At 39.7% G+C, this 19,052-nt stretch overlaps 1 protein-coding gene and 1 long non-coding RNA gene across 5 annotated transcripts in view; one reads left to right on the top strand and one right to left on the bottom strand.

Moving 5' to 3' along the window:
• Positions 1-19,052, top strand: part of LOC126513263 (uncharacterized) — a 575,392-nt gene that overhangs the window by 16,664 nt on the left and 539,676 nt on the right. The window lies entirely within an intron of this gene.
• The window catches only part of Inpp4b (inositol polyphosphate-4-phosphatase type II B), a 696,298-nt gene that overhangs the window by 361,472 nt on the left and 315,774 nt on the right, over positions 1-19,052 (bottom strand). For all 4 annotated transcript variants that reach the window (XM_050161508.1, XM_050161511.1, XM_050161509.1 and 1 more), the window contains exon 4: positions 14,659-14,722. The gene's annotated coding sequence lies outside the window, so the exon portion shown is untranslated. The remainder of the gene's footprint in view (positions 1-14,658; positions 14,723-19,052) is intronic.

Here is a 19,052-nt window from a genome sequence, read left to right as displayed (position 1 = left end):
AATCTAGAGCAGCCACATCCAGGTTTGTTCCTTCGCTGTAGCCCGACTCACACAGAGATCATAGAACATGTTTTAGAGCTCAACACTGTTACTGTTTTCATGATAGCTCATTCTCTCTATTTTCTAATTTTAAGAAATGAGAATTGTTTCCAAAGAAAGAGCACATAACACTCAGTGATTAGGCAATCTGAAGCCTATATAGCAGACTAGGTAGAAAGAGAAGGAACACACCAAGGCAGATATACTGCATACTCACTCTAGGAAGTTCACCAAGTGTCAAAGCAAAGATTATCCTAGAAGCCTGAACACGGGTAATGATAAGGAAATTATCTTATTTGTAGGTGATCTTAGTAGCTCAGAAAAATAAAATGAGAATCTATGCCAACATACAAATATTCGGTTAGAAAAGAGAGCCATAATTTCAAATGATACTGGTCTTAGTGATAGAATTTGGTGTAGCAACTGTGAAAAATAGGTATGTTTTTGATACCTAGGAAACTCTGAACCAATGAACTTCCTGGAGAAGAAACAAGAAAACACTGAGAATCTCTGGGACATGTCCACTAGGACTTTCGGATCCCTATTATTGTGACCCATAGTCAAGGAGCTTGGTATCTAAGACCTCGGCTCTAAGACATCAGCAGAAATCTGCCCTGCCTGATTTCTGCCCCACTGCACTGAAAGCAGAGTGCAAATACGGCAAGCTACCTAAATCCCTCTTGTGAACATTGTGAGCGTACCACAGTTCACTTGTGAACTGTGAACATCTCTCCCAGAAAAAGCCTAATGTTGAGAGCAGAGAACCAAGTCTCCAGCCACTCATCCCTACTCATACCGTGTAGGAGTAACACCAGTAGAATGTATAGTCAGCTATGAAGGATGTCATAGGAACAGTACTGAAGCCTGCTAAACTACCAACTAGATGGATTCCAGCTTCCCAGAATACACATTAAAGGCTTAGAAGTAAAACTGGGATGTCCAGTTCCAGCCACTAACCCTCTACAGCCCAAGGTCTGCAGCTCTACATAGCACACAGATGAGGACAGAAAGGAAAATGAGCAAGAAAAGGAAGAGGAGAAGGGAAACGAAGAGGAGGAGAACGGGAATGGGAGGAGCAGGGAGAGGAGCAGAAATGGGAGAGGAGGATTAAAACAAGAAAAGTCTTTAAAGAGAAAAAGTAAGGACATTATTAAAGAGATCACATCCCGGTAGTGAAATTATCAAAAACAGAATTGGAAAGAGACTGTTCTGAAGGTTATAGCAGAAAGCTCTACACAACCAGATAAGAGATGGTAGCCAAAACATAAATAGAAAAGTGAATGAAATAAATATTAAAAAGGTAAAATATAGTGGGCAACGCAAGGAAGACGGGTCTGTAGATCTGTCACAACCTAAAAATGAGAAAATCAGAAAGTAGGTCAATCGAATGTACCTAAACAGAGACACAGAAAGCAAAGAGACCAGTGACAACATGTTGGTGGGAACACCAGGCATGTGCAGTCTGACTCTCAGAAGAGGGAACAGAGCAAATATTTGAGGTGGTAATGACTGAGATTGCTCCAAAAATGTTGAAAGATATCAAAACATATATCCAAATGTGCTCAGAAAACATCAAGCAAAGGAAGAGCCCTAACTCTATATACCATTAAATCACAGGCACAGCACACACCACACACACACACACACACACACACACACACACACACACACACACACCCCTGCAGAAGGCCTATGCATTGTGATCCATCACAGGGGGAAATCCTAAGACATCTAAGCAAAACATAACAAGTTGAGAAACACAATGGCCTCAGCGGTTACATGTTAAAAGAACAGAATGATATCTCCAATGTTTTGAAATAAGAAAACCTGTCAACCCAGTGTATTGCACAAGGCGAAAATAACTGCTAAGCACTGGAGAGCACTAGAGGCTCTTCAATCAGAAATATGGAACGGAAAACACATCGTCAGCCCTGCACAAAATGGAAGAGAAGTCCTTCAAGCATGACAGAGATATGCAGGTCTATGAAATAAAGAACAGCTCTGGAGATAGCACAACAAAAATAAAAGTTAACTTCGTTTTCTCTTGCTTTTAATAAGGACAAAAGTTAATTGCCTGAGTCAAAGGTGGGCATTTTCTGCCCAGACAGTAAATGTAAAAGGCTCTGGGTTTGTCTGCCCACACTTAAAGAAAAATGTAAGGAAGAAACAATTTGTTGGCCATATTTTTTGGTTTTATTAAAATTGTTACAATTGCTCAGTTTGTATGTTGCTATGCAAAATTAGCCATTGATAATATAGAAACAATAGACACTATGCTGATAAATTTTACAGACAAAAATCACTGTATTCCAGATTTGACCTGTAATCGAGACGGCAACCACTAGTTTATAGCAAAATTAATAAGAAAATATTTTGGATTTATATAATCTAAAATAACACACACATATATACATACATCAACACTAAAAACGCTAAAACAATGAAAATCAATGAAGAATACACTGGTATTGCTTATATATTGAAGGCATAGTATATGGTTGTTTTCCTAATACATTAGGAGGTAGACACTGAAGAATTACAGTAGATATGAAAATCCTAGGATAATCATTAGTAGTATTTAAACATAGATGATAAACTAATATTGGAGATAGAATAGAATAAAATACAAAATTCATGTGCAATTTTTAAAAAGAGTGTAACTAGATGGGCTGGAGAGATGGTTCAGTGGTTAAAGGTTATTGTTACCGTTACTGTTCTTCCTAAGGACCTGAGTTCAATTCCCAGGAACATCAAGTGGTTCACAACTGCCTGGAATCCCAGCTCCAGGGGCTCTCACGCCTCTGACCTCTGGAGCCACTTGCATTCATGTGCACACACCACACCCACAATTGAAATAATAAAAATCTTTTAAACAAATAAATAGATGAATAAATTAAAAAAAACAAAACTAGAAGATATGGAATCCAGTGACCACAATGGTTTTAATCCAAACATATAAGTAATTATAGTACATGCAATTTATTACATACACTTCAATGATCAGATCTAAGATTATGCAGAAAAGAAAAGGCAAATTCTATGTATTTCAGAGCTACATTCAAGCATTTTCCTTTATTTTTGTTACATTTCAACCTGATAGCACAGATACATAAGAAGCCAAGGGATGAGAAAACGTGTTTACTATGGACACGCTCATCAGAAGAAGGCTGGAGTGGCTTCCCACATGCTGAAAAAAAATTGATTTCGCTTCCACTAATATTAGCAGGGTCATCGTTAATTATAAAATGTCAATCACCAAAAGACATAATAACCCTAAATGAATCATATAGGAATAACCCTAGGTAAATCTAACAATAGATTCAGAAAATGAAGTAGATAAACTCACTGTTCCACCTGGAGGCATCAAAGCTCCTCTTCAGTACAGATATAGACAAATCTTCCTGACAAGCTCGCCTAACTCCCGTCTAGAAACCTGCCTACCTGACAACAGAATTCACATCTTGTTTTTTAAGGTGAACATGAAGAACTGACTAAAACTGACTGTTATGGGCCACAAAATAAACCCTAACAAGTCTAAAAAAATGAAGTCATAGAAAATATATTTCTGATCACAATAAAATTAAACTGGAAATTACTCATTAAAAGATATGTAGAAAATCTTTCAAGGGGATAGAAGTTAAATAATATATTTCCACATAACTCAGGAATCAAAAATAAAGTTTAATGATACCTTTTATGTGTTGGAGATTAAGGAAAGTCTGTATACTATGTATCAACATGTACTTGGAGGGAAAGTGATGGTTTCAAATGCAGATATGAGGAAAACAAATCACAAATCCATAATGTAATCTTGTAACTTATAATTACAATAATTCAAATCACATTTACAAATGCAGAACAAAGAAAATAGTATAGATAGCAAGTATAATGGGTAAAGATTTACTTTCCAAAAAATATTTAAAATGCCAGAAAATTAATAACAAAAGGAAAAACAACTCAATCAGAAGAAAAGTCTGTGAGAATATATGAACTAGTAATTAAAATATTAAACAAATGTGGCTAAGAAATATATTAGGAGGTTTTCAAATTCATTAGCAGTCTGACAAAGCAAATGAGATATGACCAAATAGTCATTGGTAGGTAACAGTATTAAATTCCAGACCTGAAAGTTTGGTGAAGATTTAATCTGTGCAAATTTCTGCAGTGATGGGGCAACAGCCACAGTGGAAACCAAGTTGTCAGTGTCTGGTGAACGGAAAACCAATGCCAATTCTGGCAGAAACCAACTTCACAGAGTCTGGTGAAGTGGGAAACCAATGCCAGTCATGGTAGAAACCAAGTTGTCAGTGTCCGGTGAAGTGGGAAACCAAAACCATTTTCTTTTTTTTCCCCAATGCCAATCTCAAGAACATGTTCGAAATAAATACTTAGAAACACAGGCCAGCAAATCATTTGGAGAATGTTTACCACTAGTGAAGTTCCAGTACTAACAAGTGTTGCAGACAGACTAAATATCATTAAGTAAGAAAGTATGTCAGTACACTGAGGAGTTCCCATTCGATTGTGCAGTAAAGTTAATAAACTTTTGTTTCATCTAACAAAAATACAAGTTCAGAAAATACTAAGAAAGGGAGAGTAAGACACGGGAGGGGCAAGGAGACAGAAGACATGATAAGATGTTTAGAAAAATTGAAAACATGGAGCTAGCACTCTAATAATTCATAATGTGTAAACCAACACTCTGTAGCTGCATTCTGCACAGAGTATGCAGACATGAAGCACAAGTACAGGGCCATTCACAAGGAACTGTAAAGTCAGACTCCCTGGGATGCTGGCAAGGAGGGAGGCACTGGGGTGTGGTCTGGGAGGGAACACAGAAGGTTTTAAACGCCATCTGCAGAGTCTTCTTAGAGATAAAAAGGAACATGTATTCTATTTTCCTTATTCATTTATGTGTTTTACATATTCTTATGAACTTAACTTAAAGGAGGCACAGTCATGTGCTGGCAACAAAGAGACTGCGGGTGGTTTGCGCTTTAGGTAGGGAGATGGGATATTAGGTTGGCCATTGTGAATGTTAGGTAGGAACAAGTGATCTGCGTTTGACATCACAGATGGGGGGGTGACAGTTTACCTACCTGGTGGCCTTCTCCCAAAGGACTGAGCAGCAGACAGTACAAGTGACACAGTGCTAAACCTTTGTCTCACACGCATTGAGGAAAAGATGAAAGCAGTAATGTGATAGTATAAGGAAATTGAAGTCCTTTCGGCTGAACTGGGAAGCCATCTAAAGGGAAAGATGTCGTTTAGTGGCAGATGAGTGAAGTAGTATTCCATTCTAAAAGATGAGAACTGAGTACAGCATGAGCTAAGTGGGTGGCTGAAAGTGGCTAGCATCTACACGATAAAGAAACTATGCGTGATGGGTGTTACATAGGAATTTCCCATGGAAATTAAATCATCTAATCATTTAAAAGAATAATAGGCGAAACTTGGGGACTAATGAAAGATAATGTCCCTAAGAAATGTTTGCAGGGGGAATCCTGTCCCTGTGCCGAGGACAACTTTTCAGACCGAACCTTCATCTGGCGATGGATGGAGATAGAGACAGAGACCCACATTGGAGCACTGGACTGAGCTCCCAAGGTCCCAATGAGGAGCAGAAGGAGGGAGAACATGAGCAAGGAAGTCAGGACTGCGAGGGGTGTGTCCACCCACGGAGATGGTGGGACTGATCTAATGGGAGCTCACCAAGGCCAGCTGAACTGGGACTGATGGAGCATGTGATCAAACCAGACTCCCTGAATGTGTTGGACAAGGAGGGCTGACTGAGAAGCCAAGAACAATGGCACTGGGTTTTTACCCTACTGCATGAACTGGCTTTGTGGGAGCCTAGCCAGTTTGGATGCTCACCTTCCTAGACCTGGATGGAGGGGGGATTTCCCACAGGGCAGGGAACTCTGACTGCTCTTTGGACTGGAGAGGGAGGGGGAGGGGAGTGGGGAAGGGGGAGCGAAATGGGAGGAGGTGGAATTTTTAATAATAATAAAAAAAAAGTAGAAAAAAAAAAGAAATGTTTGCAGAGGACCGAAGCTTGGCCAATAAACATGACAAAAGTGAGCAGAAGAACAGCGTAGTGACACGTTTGCCATCATACATGAGATTGTAGCCATATAGGAGGCCTGCTTCAGGCCTTGGAAAATGACAGCCTCACCTTAGTGTCTGTAGTGTTTACCTTTGTGCTCCTTTGAGGAAATAGGGGCCATGTCTTTACAAGACAGAGAAAAGGGAAATCTTCCCCCAAGAAAGTGAAAGGCAGAAACACTTATGGATTTAATGTAACAATTTGAAAATTAGGATCTGGAGATGTCATGGACAACCAAGCCTATAAACAGGACGGTATGGTGGGCGGGAGGAATAAATGAGCGGAGGAGCCTGCGCTTTGGGGTAGTGTGCGAGGAGATGTGGATGGGAGGCACTGGCTACCGCCTGCTCTTGTTCTGTAAATCGGCCTTTAGTCGTGACTGGCTCTGTTTTGTTCTATTAGTGTGCAGGAGAGAAGGCACCCCAAGGACCGGTGAGTGCATGCTTCGTTTGAGTTTCAGCTCCTCTTGAATTATTTAGTGATATGTTCACATACTAGCAATTGTGGGAAGAATAGGGGTTGGGAGTTTGGTTCATCTATGGAGTGCGTGGCTGGCATGCGGAAGGCCTTGGGGTGGAGAACTAGTACTGAAAAGAAACAAAACAGTTTAAAAATAGAATATAACAATCAAGAATTTCAACAGAGCACAGACTTAACAGACTGTGAGAAATTTGGGATGATTCTCTCTGAAGATATGAAGACCCCAAGACCCAGAAAGGGACCAGAAGTATATCCAGCTGCCAGATAACGGGTTCAATTTCTCAGTCAGTGGTTCTCAGCCTTCTTAATGCTGTAACTAACTCTTTATCACAGTTCAGCATGTTGTGGTGACTCGAACCACACATTTTTTTCCATTGTATTTCATAACTGTGCTTTTGCTACTGTTATAATCATAAGCATAAATGTCTGTGTTTTTTGAAGGGCTAATCCGTCAAAGGGTTGTTGGAGCCTCCTTCATTCAGGACTAAGAATATAGAACCCAGGGCTCCTTGCTTGTTAGGCCAGTGTTCTCATGAGTTAGCGGCATCTCTCATTCTTTCATTTGAAACCGAACATGGTGGTTAATATTGGCAGCACCTGGAATCCTTACTGATTTTCAAATGGCTTCCTCTGCTATCTTCAAACAATAAAAATAAATTAAAAACTAAACTTTAGGCAACAATGCAACAACTAGATTTTACGACCTAGACTTAAGTGACAAAAGTTTCTCCCTGATACTTTTCTTTGAGCCGTGTTTTAAAAGCATATGGTGTCTAGTAGCCCGTCTCCACACTGTCTTAAGAGCAGAGATGTACAGAGATTATAAAGTTGTTTCTTATTTTAGGGAAGGCTAGAGAAGTGGGGCCTGAACAGTGGCAGTTGTTTCAAAATCCTTGTGAGCATGGTCACATATATGCATCCGAGATCACTTAGATTTCATGGGCCTGAGCAAAATGAAAGTTGAAGCTTTGATTATATCCCCGGGCCATTCCTGATGCAGACATCATCAAAGTTATTAATTCACAGAGCTGATTGAACTGCTCATGATGACACAGTTCAGGTTCCAGATAGTATTGACTAAATTATCTGCAGTTTCTGATGACAAATTGCTCATTTTCTTTTGGAATTTAAAATTTCAAAGTAAGACAGATAGCAGATTTAATTAAAACATTAGCTTCTGCTTTCTATTATGGCAGGCAAGAATAAATGTACACACGTGATTATTGGAATTTCACTTTAACTCTCCAGAGAAGTTCATAGAGGGCCTGAGGTTATCTCCAAAGAATAGGACATAGCACACGGACCCTTCTCATTTCTGCTGCCTAAGGCAGACATCACATGTCTTTCACACAGTCACTGCTAGCTTCTTACCCCTCTGATGCGTACACAACAGCACATTTCACCTTACAGTTTTTATGTCGTAAGACCACCCTACACTGAATATGAGAACAAGCAATGTGCATTGTTACAGAAGGAAAATTCAGTTGCTGCATACAATGGGTAGACTAGCTACCAAAAGCTCGCAGGTGAAGAAGGGGGTTCAAGGCCACTGTGCCACCAGCAGATGCAGGCTGCAATTGTCTAGGACACACCACAGAGCTAGAGAAGTCATGAATTGATTTAATTAAGTGCTATTTATGCCTTAACTATCTTCTGTGATCAGAAGGAAATGGCCTGCACTAAAACACTGGAGGACTGGGGACTCACACACTATGAGATTACACCACTCATTTATGCCTGAATACTGAAAAACCCATGGGCAAACTTCTCTACAACTTCCCGCCTACCTTTCTGATGTGCAGAGGGAAAAAAAAGACTTTGTGCACACAGCTAAGCACTGGAGAAGCCGGAGAAGCTAAGCACACAGCTCAGCTCTTCAGCAGGACGAAGTACAGCTGCTCTTCCTGGAAAGCCAGGAGTGATGTCGTTGTACAACCTGGGGGTCCTCAGCTGTCTGGCTAAACAGGCTCTGCCTTGTCTCTGAGAGTTTAGGTTTTTAATTATCCTAGACCTTTTCCCCTAAATATTGAGCATTGTTTTTAGACCATAAAATCCACTATTGTGAGTGAGGTCACTTGTAGTTTATAATAGCCTAAGTGACTTCTGTGTTATCGTAGGGCCAGGACAATCTCGACACCCAGAGCTGTTATGCTTACCTCAGCCAAACTCCCTAGACCCATTGGGCACTATTTCTGAGTTTATTGTACCCATTCTTGTAAAAGAAGCCAGGCATACTTTGTAAAGAATCTCAATGTAAACACGTCATAAATTATTGTGCACTTGGAACTGAGTTAATTGTTATCTGAATACTTTTTCAAAGATTGTGCTGTGCTTAAATAGGCTAAAGTAAAATGTTCTGTTTCAGGCTTTAGAGGTCTTGGTCCAGCATTAGTTACAATAAAATCAGGCTGAGCCAAGTTTCATTCTTGTCTCCTCAAGGATTACCTTTCCCTGCCTGCTGTTGAGCCTGCAGGGCAATCGTGACACTGATGAAGGTAGAGGTTCAACTTTAGGACTTCTCTGGTTTCAGCATAAGGAGAAGTGAGAAAAAGAAATATCATAGCCATTATTTGTAGGATGCAATTTGATCAACACTTACTGTATATACATGAAGTACACAGTTCAAACAGAAGCTTCCTTTCAGTCTTCCAGAACATGGATTTTCAAGGCTTAGTTATCATCAAGAGCATGGCAGCTGTGCCTGCACCGCCTCTCATCGTCCCCAGCTCTGTACCCTCCCACTTCTCTCTGCACCCCTTGCTCTGAGCCCTCTCTCTGCACACTTTGCTGTGCACACCCAGCTCTGCACACCTCTGCTTTCATCATTGTCATGTAGAGCCCCTGACTTCTCTCTCCTTGAGAAGTACTGGGAGCATTTTCCCTGTTCCTTTATTGAGGTGAGAAGCTTGCCTTTGTTTGACTACATCTTGCTGCTATTCTGGGGCCTCTTTATATTCTTTTATGCTAGTCTGGTGTGTATACTGGAATTCCTCTAGCATGGCTCCTCTAATTGTGATCATTCACTGACAGAAATAGCAAGTCCTTAAGAAGCCAGTTATCAGCCCCGCTTGCCAAGCCTCTTCTGTTTACTGTGGCTCTTTGGAGAATTCATTTCACACGCTACTTTTGGGATATGTTTTTGCATACTGGGTAAATGGTAATTCCCATGTATTAAACTATGACAACAAGTAAATATAGTAACATGCATAAGTTCTTGGTGTACCATTTTGAATCAGGATATAAAACTACAGCTGAAGACTCTCCCAGTAACCAGGAGCACATGGAAAGCATGCCACCCACAGATGCTGAAGGACCACTAAAGCAAGATGCATTCATTTCACCTGACTGTTCTATAACCTTTTGTACTAAGAGAACAGGTGAGGGGCAGTAGAGAAGCATTTATGCAGACATGGTGTTCAGCATCACGTACATGTAATTCATAAATCAGGGAAGGAACAAAAGGAAAGGACAGGAAGAAAAGGATGCAAGGAGTTAACAGAGAACCAAAGTCCCACTGGGAATCAGAGCCTGGCTCCTGTCTCTGAGGAATACAAAGGGAAGACTGAAAACCAAGTCACCTGACACAGACAACAGACAGGACCTTTGTCTTGATGCTCCCGGCCTGAATTCATCCCTCTAGTAGTACAGAAGTTGAGATGGGATCAAGTCACAAGTTTTCTAGTGGCCCACTCTCATGGTAGAAAAGGGGTAAAGGATGCAACAGAGAGAGAAAGGGAAGGTGCTTGGACATGCCTGCGACTTGGCTGTCATGAACTCTGTGCTGAGCTCAGACTATAGTGATGTCAAACAGAGCATACTTTTGTCAGACACCATAAATATAGATTTGTTCCACCTTGACCAAAGGTAAGAGAGTTCAGGCCTATTCTTGCTCCTTCGAGGTTATGACAGAGATTTGACCCGGGGTGTGCCTGCCTACAGGATGCTTGACCTAGGGTGTGGTCACTTCATGTCCTGCCTAATCAACAGAACACTTAACTCAGGATATAGTTGCTTGCTGTTTTGGGTATTGAAGAGGTAACTACTTTGTTTCTTGTTTATATCATGGTAAAGAAGTCTTGCCTTCTCCCTCACTTTTGGATTGGGATATATAAAGCATATGGGTATAAAAAGTGGGCAAATTCTGTATTCATTGGGTTGCCCTCCCAACTCTCTCCTAAGTCCTGTCTTTTTATCTGGTGTCTCGGTTTTTTCTGCCTAACATTTTGAATCCACACGCCCCTAATCTGGAATGTATGAACCCGTTGAGGCTGGACCCCGCCATAGTTTTCTGAAAACAAAGCAAAACAGAGAGCAATAAAATGATGATCTCAGGGGCACCTGGCATGGATACGTTATGTGACAGGAATTTAAACGATTTGGAGACAGAGAAAAGGAAGAAGATGAAAAGAGTGAGATGAAGAGAGAAAGAATAAGAAGGCAGTGGGCACAGAGTATTTGAAATGAAAACAAAGACAAAAGTCTAAGGGTGTGGATGGTGCATGAATGTTAGCAAAGCAAGCAAAATGGTGGAAGCAGGATATAGGTGTGATGTCATCTAATGGAGTCACTCACGGGAGGCTGTGATTCACTCTCCCTCTATGTTAGGCACGGTTTGTAATCCAAAGAAGAATACAAATGGGCTTATTTGTCCCTGATCCTGTGAGGTTACAGTGTCACTCAATGAACCAAATGCTGAGTGTCTACCATACCTAATAACACTCAAAGTGCCACGTGCAATTCAGCAACGTGCTGCCCGGACTCTAAGCAGGACGTACACCCTGCATATATCATCTGCAAGAATCGTCCGAGTGAAAGATCAATGCATCTGCCTTTGAGTCTTTGCCTCTGTTGGGCGGAATCAATAAGCACAGGTCTCCGTGTTTTCATTGGCAACAGACAGCTAGATATTGTGGTAATGTTCTGAAAGCTTTCTTATTTTACTTCCCACTGTTTCCTTTCTGGTGCTTACTGCTGTCTGTCTAGGCTGGCTGCTAAGCATCAGACAACATGTGAGTGGAGACCCAAGACAAGGCAGAAATCATGCTGAAAAGCGAGATTAGAAAATCTAACAATGGAGATGTATAAGAAATTTAGACATAGTTAAAAAATGAGTGCAGGGCAACACAGAAAGTGTGGGAGTTGAAAATTACCCTGGGCTTTAGAATTTAATATTACTGTCTTTTTTTTTTTTAAAGAAAGAAGTAAGGAAGAAAAGGAAGGAAGGAAGGAAGAAGGAAGGAAGGAGGAAGGAAGGAAGGAAGGAAGGAAGGAAGGAAGGAAGGAAGGAAGGAAGGAAGGAAAGCTTTAGGAATTATAAGCTATGGAGAATGAGCCATTTCTTTTGCTTGAGAAAACTCTTGAGTGATGTTCAGATTGCACTCTGATAGCAACTTCCCAGAGACCACCTCAGACCCAGACTGGTGCTTGCTCAGTATGAGTGGACTATCACTATTTCTGTTTTTCTCCCCATTTTTATGCTTCCGTGCCAATCATTTTGCTTTCTTTTCTTTGTTAAAAAAAAAAAACCATTTTCAATTAAGATTTCTAATTAGATCCCAAATTTGAAATGCATCTCTAGTTGGAAGCAAATGACAAGAAGAATAGTTAAAAGGCAGCTGCATCTTGTCTTTCTGGGATGAAACGTAACTTTGGGCAATTATTTGTGATTTTCTTCTTTTTAAATAATAATTAATTTAACTGAAAGATGTTGACTTCATCTATAAAAGCCCATGACCTTTCTCACACAAGTGTTAAACTTCCTTTTTGTAAAATGTAAATGAACGCTAGATCTCAGAGTTCTTGGGACTCCTATCACCTCAGGTAGGAAATCCCACCTCATTCCAGCGTTCTATCAGCTCAGGTAGGAAATCCCACCTCATGTGAGCATTCTATCAGCTCAGGTAGGAAATCCCACCTCATGTGAGCATTCTTTAGCACACTGCACTAGGCATCGGCCTTGCTCTTTGACCCCCACTGCAAGAGGTTTGCTTGATCAGGGAGAAGGGTGCTTAAATTATGAGAATTTAAAAAATCAGCAATAAGCATTTTTTGATAGAAAGGAATGAGTCAGATTAGTTGATATGCAAACAGTATCTTTGTGGTTTTCCTGTGTTGCTTTGACTTTCAAAATCAACATTGCTAATGCTGACATTAAAAATTTATTTATTAAGCTCTTGTTTAGAAATCCTTAATGCTACCTCAGGCTAAGTCTTCACTCTCAAATATACTGAGTTCTTGAAAAAAAAAAAAACTAGCAACATAATCTAGGTCAAGAAAAATCCTGTGCTGGATGAAGCTAAACCACCGAGGCAAGCAGATATCCTGGCTTGAATTATCTAGATCCTAGGAATCTGCCTGAGTTGGTTTAATACGCATACACATGAAACAGGCCTCATTACCTAAAGGTAGGCTAGGCTCAGGTGTAAAGGAATATCATAAAACAGGTCCCAAGAGAATCCTCTGCAACCGCTCACACTACAATCCATTAAACAGCTTTGGGAAATATTAAGATAAATACAAACAATAAATACAATTATATATTCATGCATATGTCTGCATACGTGCATGTGCAGATATGTATGTGTGAGTTTTGCTTTTGCATAATGTGTAAAACTCTACACTGTTCATCCGTGCTCAAAGCACTTGTGAATTTCAGTCTTCAGACAATTTCAAACTCTTTTTTTACCTAATTATACTATACAGAATGTTACAGGGAAGTAATATTTGAAGGAATGAACATGGTGACCATGTCTCTGTATAGCAGTGACCCGTTTTCACTGCACTTCCTTGGGAAATGACAAGAAAAGCCTGGGGAAAAGGGATAGGTTTGAAACCACCTGTAGGCAGGAACTCAAAAGAAAACACAGGGGCATGGAGCTGATAAACCACAGGGTAAACTGACCAAAGCAAACTGGTCCAGGGACAGCTAATGATAAGGACTAAAGCCTGTAATGCCAGGCTAGTTACCCTCTTCATCATAGTCTTCTCTCACGTCTGTCTCCACCCGTGTGATCCTGCTGATGTCACACTCTCCACTGTGTCTCCACCCTGTGACCTTGCTGATGTCACACTCTCCACTGTGTCTTCACCCTTTGACCCTGCTGATGTCACACTCTCCACTGTCTGTGACCCTGCTGATGTGACACTGTCCACTGTCTGTGACCCTGCTGATGTGACACTGTCCACTGTCTGTGACCCCGCTGATGTCACACTGTCCACTGTCTGTCTCCACCCTGTGACCCCGCTGATGTCACACTCTCCACTGTGTCTCCACCCTGTGACCCTGCTGATGTCACACTCTCCACTGTGTCTCCACCCTGTGACCCCGCTGATGTCACAATACCCATTCCATTTTTTTCTACCTTCTTTCTTGGTCTTTTCCTTCCTGTGCCCTCTTCCTTCTTTTCCCTTCCTTCCTTTCTTCCTCTCCTTCTCCCCCTCATTTTCCTCCTCTTCCTCTTCCTCCTCTTCTTCCTCCTTCTTCAATGTTTATTCAGTGTTCCTCAATCAGCCTGAGTATCTTTATTCTCACTCTTCAGGTCTTAATTAAAGGACATACAGGACAATACATAGTATTTGTGTAAACTCAGTAGACTCTCTCATTCTTCCTCAGTATTTTGCCATACTGAACTCTGCATTTTTCCTAAATAGCATTGATCATAAACTTTCCTCATGTATGGATGTTTTTAAAAGTCAAGTTTTCCTTACTGAACTTCAAGTCTTAGGAACGCAAGAATGGACATGTGTATTCTGTTTAATCGTGTAAAGTCTTTCAGAGGTCACTTCCTAATGGGTAAGGATAGTTTGTTAATTTTTGCATTTCTGTATATATACAGTATACCTGAAGCCCCCAAATATAATTTAACATAAAAAAGCAATTAATTTATCTTCAGAGTCTGCTCAACTACCTTACAATATGCACTAACACCTATCTAGGTCATCAAATAACAGAACTATAAAATAGTTGGTTAATAAAAAGTAATATGTTTGCGTAGTTATCAGTGTAATGAAAGGATGGAGAATGACTCCTCTACCTGATATATGTTGTGTTCCTCAACAGCTTGAATCTGCATTCATTGTTTCTCTGATTTTATGGCTCTGTAAATACAAATGAACAAAGTTTTAGAATTTTGCTTTATGTATATACAAAAATACCTTAATAAAATATCCACAAATATTTCAAATACATCATTTGATATACTTCCAATGAATAGCATTACAAATATAGGGGACTTATTAACACACTGTACATATTACACTGTTTACTTCTATTCCAAGTTAACATACCCCTTGCAGCTCAGAAAGTTTACTAGAAGAATTGCCATTGCCCTTATTTCTTATTCATGTGTGCCTAGCTCCCTTCTTTGCGAGACGCTGCTCTAAGTTACATAGATTAACTTTCATTACTCATAGCCAAGGGTCAACATGAGGTCAACTCAGTAGCTCTGCATTGCCCAAACCTAACATATTCCAAGAAAGCCTGTCTCAGGAGCAGCCTCTAGTTGACTGCTGGGTGATGACCTCTGAATTCTTGAAACAGTCTGATAACAGTGTCTGCTTTGTCAGACCTTAGTGTCACTTATTCTTAGTGTCATCTGTCCTCTTACAGTATTGTCTCCTCCTCACTTTTAAAATCCTCTGCCCATTTTCCTCGTCCCCCATCCATAGTATCTGTGTCCACCTTTTCCCATCCCTATAACTTCTCTCCTCATATTGTAGTTGCTGTTTAAGTTATCTGGTTTCTGTAGTTATTCTAGGTTATACACATAAAAGCCATAAGAATAGTATTGTTTTGTCCTTACATCAAATGACATAATATATTCATATGTTTGTATAAGTGTATGTGTATAAAATCAGTACTGTTGCACTTGGTTGCTTCCCAGAACTTGAAAGTGAATCTCTATTGCTGAAGACACCATGTATTTTGGACACAGAACTTGAGGGAATCTAGCTGGGTGCAACCCAAAAGCCTCTTAAGAGATCTCATTTGAGTGTGATGGATTCAACAATGTTATGAAAGTAAGTGCTAGAAATCTTCACAGTGAGAAATTATACAAAAGTTACAAATGGAGAGAATATAGCTAACCAATCAGTCACTAAGTAGATGCAGAACAAAAAGCAGTGCACCAGTCACAGAGAAATGTTGTATGCTTGGCTTGCTAAGCGTTTATTCAGCTAGAAGCTGCTGCAAAAGATACTTTGGCCTAATTGGTCATGATCGTTATGTGTCTATGATGGTAGCTTCATCCTAACTTGAACAAACCATAAGTTATCCATAATTTCAAGTCCACCCAGAAATTAACACTGTACATAGTGCATATGGCCGAGCCCTGTCCTGAGTATCATTACATTTAAAATTGTGATGAGTCCATTTATACAAATAAAGTATGATGATTCAGAAGTAAACACATTCTCATGTGATATATAGTGTCCCAACAAGTCCTTAAATGATCTTTCTAAATACAAGAAAAACATACACAAGGGGAGAACCTCACATGGTGATGATTAAATGCACTTAAATAAACAGGACACTTGTGCAAGTCCAAAGAACAAAATTCTAGGATGCAGAAAGATCAGCTGTGTTGTATGAGCCTGGATCTTTCAGGCTCAATTTGTTGCCATTGTGGTGCTATTCAACACGTTCAGTTCCCATCATCATTTGCTCTAATCTCCTGCAGGCCACAGACCCCTTAAATAAACACCCCAGTAGAGTCAGTGCACACAGTAAATCTCATTTAACACTTATCATTACCTTCTAAATAAACTACCAAATGGGAAATTTCCATTAATTAGAACATGAAAGTTTTCTTTAAAACAAACAACAAAATTCTATTATAAGTGACTTCTGGGCCTTAGGCTAGAATGAACATTATCATTTATGATTAGGATGTGGTACATTCAAACTGGCTGAAATGGTTCCATCTAGGATCTATCTTCCATTATAGAAGCCGGTGCATTCTTTGGCCTCTGTATCCATTCTCTCTGTGGTCCTGACTGGCTGTTCATCACATCCAGCTTCCCGTTCTACTGTAGAGTTATGTGGATCAACTTAGTGGGAGCTCTGCTTAGGATTGCTGCCTTTGTCATGCTGGCCCATAGAAGACACTTGGGCTTCAAATGCTATATGTTGACCTGAGACATCCTAGGCGACTCTGAGCAAGAGCCTCCCTTCCCAGTAAAAGGTTTAAGAGTACACTAACACCAGAAGCTGAGAAGGGTTGAGTTGAGAACTGATCAACAGCCCAGGAGAGAGCATGTTAGGTGACTCAGGGGATCTTGAAGTACAGAGGTCTTCCAGTGACCACCCCAAAATAAAACCTCTCTTTCCTACAGGTATTGGCATTTCTGTATCTGCTTCACATGACATCAATATGTAGTTATTAAATGTTATTTTCATCACCCTCTTCTAAAATAAAGTAAACAATTCCATCTCCAACAGCTACTTTCTAAATTCTTACTCTGCAGCCTATTCCCACCATCCACTTTATGAACAAAGGATAATTTAGCAGTCACAAAGTCCAGCTCAAAATGGTCTTAATTCAACCATACAATACTACAAAAAATTGTTAGAGTTGATAAAATAACTCAAGCATATTCCCAGGTTGTAAGGTAAATTTGCAACAATAACTTTTCTGTGTAACAGTAATAAATAGAAAGTAAATCATTCAAAATATATGAATGTAACTTCCCATAGCAGCAACAATAACTTGAATCATTACAGCTGTAACAACAAAATTAATGAAATACTTATGAAGAGCAGTGTAAAGAAAATTAGAGAAAGCTATAAGGAGAGCTAAGGAGCGAAAATGCATGCATGAGCGGGGAAGTATTTGCAATGAAAATATCACTTGTTGCACAAATTAATTTCTAGTTTTGATGCAATTCAAGTAAAAATTCCAGTGGGAGTAATTTTACAGCCTGTTAATTTTTTCTGGAGTTCATTGAAGCTGGGGATCATAAAGTAAATTTTGAATATGGATATTAAAGAGATGCATTTGCGCTAATGATAAAATGTTTTTGTAACCCGACACTGAACACAGTAGAGAAATGACTCTGAAAGGGATGCGGGTATTAATGGCACAATATGGGGCTCTTCCCAAATATATTACCTTATACATTCTTTCATGTAACATTGTGCAGCCCCCGACAGGCACTAGGGGATACCATGCTACTTATTAAAATGGCAACACCATTACTTCATTCTCCCATTGATTTTGGAGGGGGCCAAATTCACTGATATCTTCTTTAGTATAATTTAATTTAAAGTGACACAAGACCCCATGGAAGTAGACAGCAAGAAAACTTAAATTTAGCGTGCATTAAAACATGAACTACAAATACAGCAGAAGAAAACTGTCTAGTCTTTGCCTGCCTAAGTTTCAGAATTAAATCAAATATATTCTATTAGGTATAGATGATAGCTTTAGGTACATTATTGAGGTGAACACAAGGAGATGCAAAATAAAAATAAAATTATGTGTAGTTTATTTGCATACAATTTTAGAGAGACCAAGTGTGCTTTTGAAATCTTTATGATTATACAAAGAAAATGTCTGGCACTTTATATTAGAGAAAAACTCCTCTAGCTTAAATATCAAAATAAAATTAGATGCTATTTGTAATAACTCTGCTGCAATAAAATGTATTTTAAGTAAACATTTAACGCTAAGTAGATAAGTAACCAAAGGATAATTTACAATTAGAAGCAGCTCTTTGAGGAACAAATGGAAGAGTATTTGACCTTATTAGTACCCAGGAAAATAACTAGTGAAGCAATGACCAGAAATAGTTGATCTAACATATTGGCAAGAAGAAAAAATGTTCACATTTGAAGCTTTTCAGGGATTACTTTAAACCCTATTTTTCCTGCATCCCCAAACATAGTTCTTGGCCCTGTACTAGAACATCAAGCAGCATTCAAACGCCACGTAGTTAGGAGAAGATGCCCCTGTCAAGTACATTGTATCTTAACATCTATCAAACACGCTTTTAGGTAACTGATTGTCAAGCATCAGCATGGTCTTAGGAATAAGTATGCTGAGCAATCACATGAAATTACTAAATTGTTTCTTCATGATAATCCAAGAAAAAGTGTGGTACTGGCATCCCAGAAAATGGCTTCTCAGTAAACACATGTCCACACTTTCAATGTGGTAGTTTTAAGCAGTTCTAATTACAGAATTCTATTCTAGGGAAGTAACCTCAAACATAAGGGGGACATAAGCCAGGTGTGGCATCATCTCACACCTCCATCTTGCATTCAAAAGAAGGCTGAGAAAAGACCAGCAGTACTGATATCACCTAGAGCTACAGAGTGGGTTCAGGGCCAGCGAGACCTATAGAATGTGAATGTGAGTCCATCACAAAACAAATAAAAGTGGGAGGGAGAGAGGGGGGAGAGAGGGAGAGAGAGGGGGGAGAGAGGGAG

The sequence above is a fragment of the Alexandromys fortis genome, unplaced genomic scaffold, assembly GCF_014885135.2.
Source record: "Alexandromys fortis isolate MF-2015 unplaced genomic scaffold, M_Fortis_MF-2015_v1.1 scaffold_127, whole genome shotgun sequence".
Lineage (NCBI taxonomy): Eukaryota > Metazoa > Chordata > Mammalia > Rodentia > Cricetidae > Alexandromys > Alexandromys fortis.
This window is presented reverse-complemented; position numbering and strand designations above follow the sequence as displayed.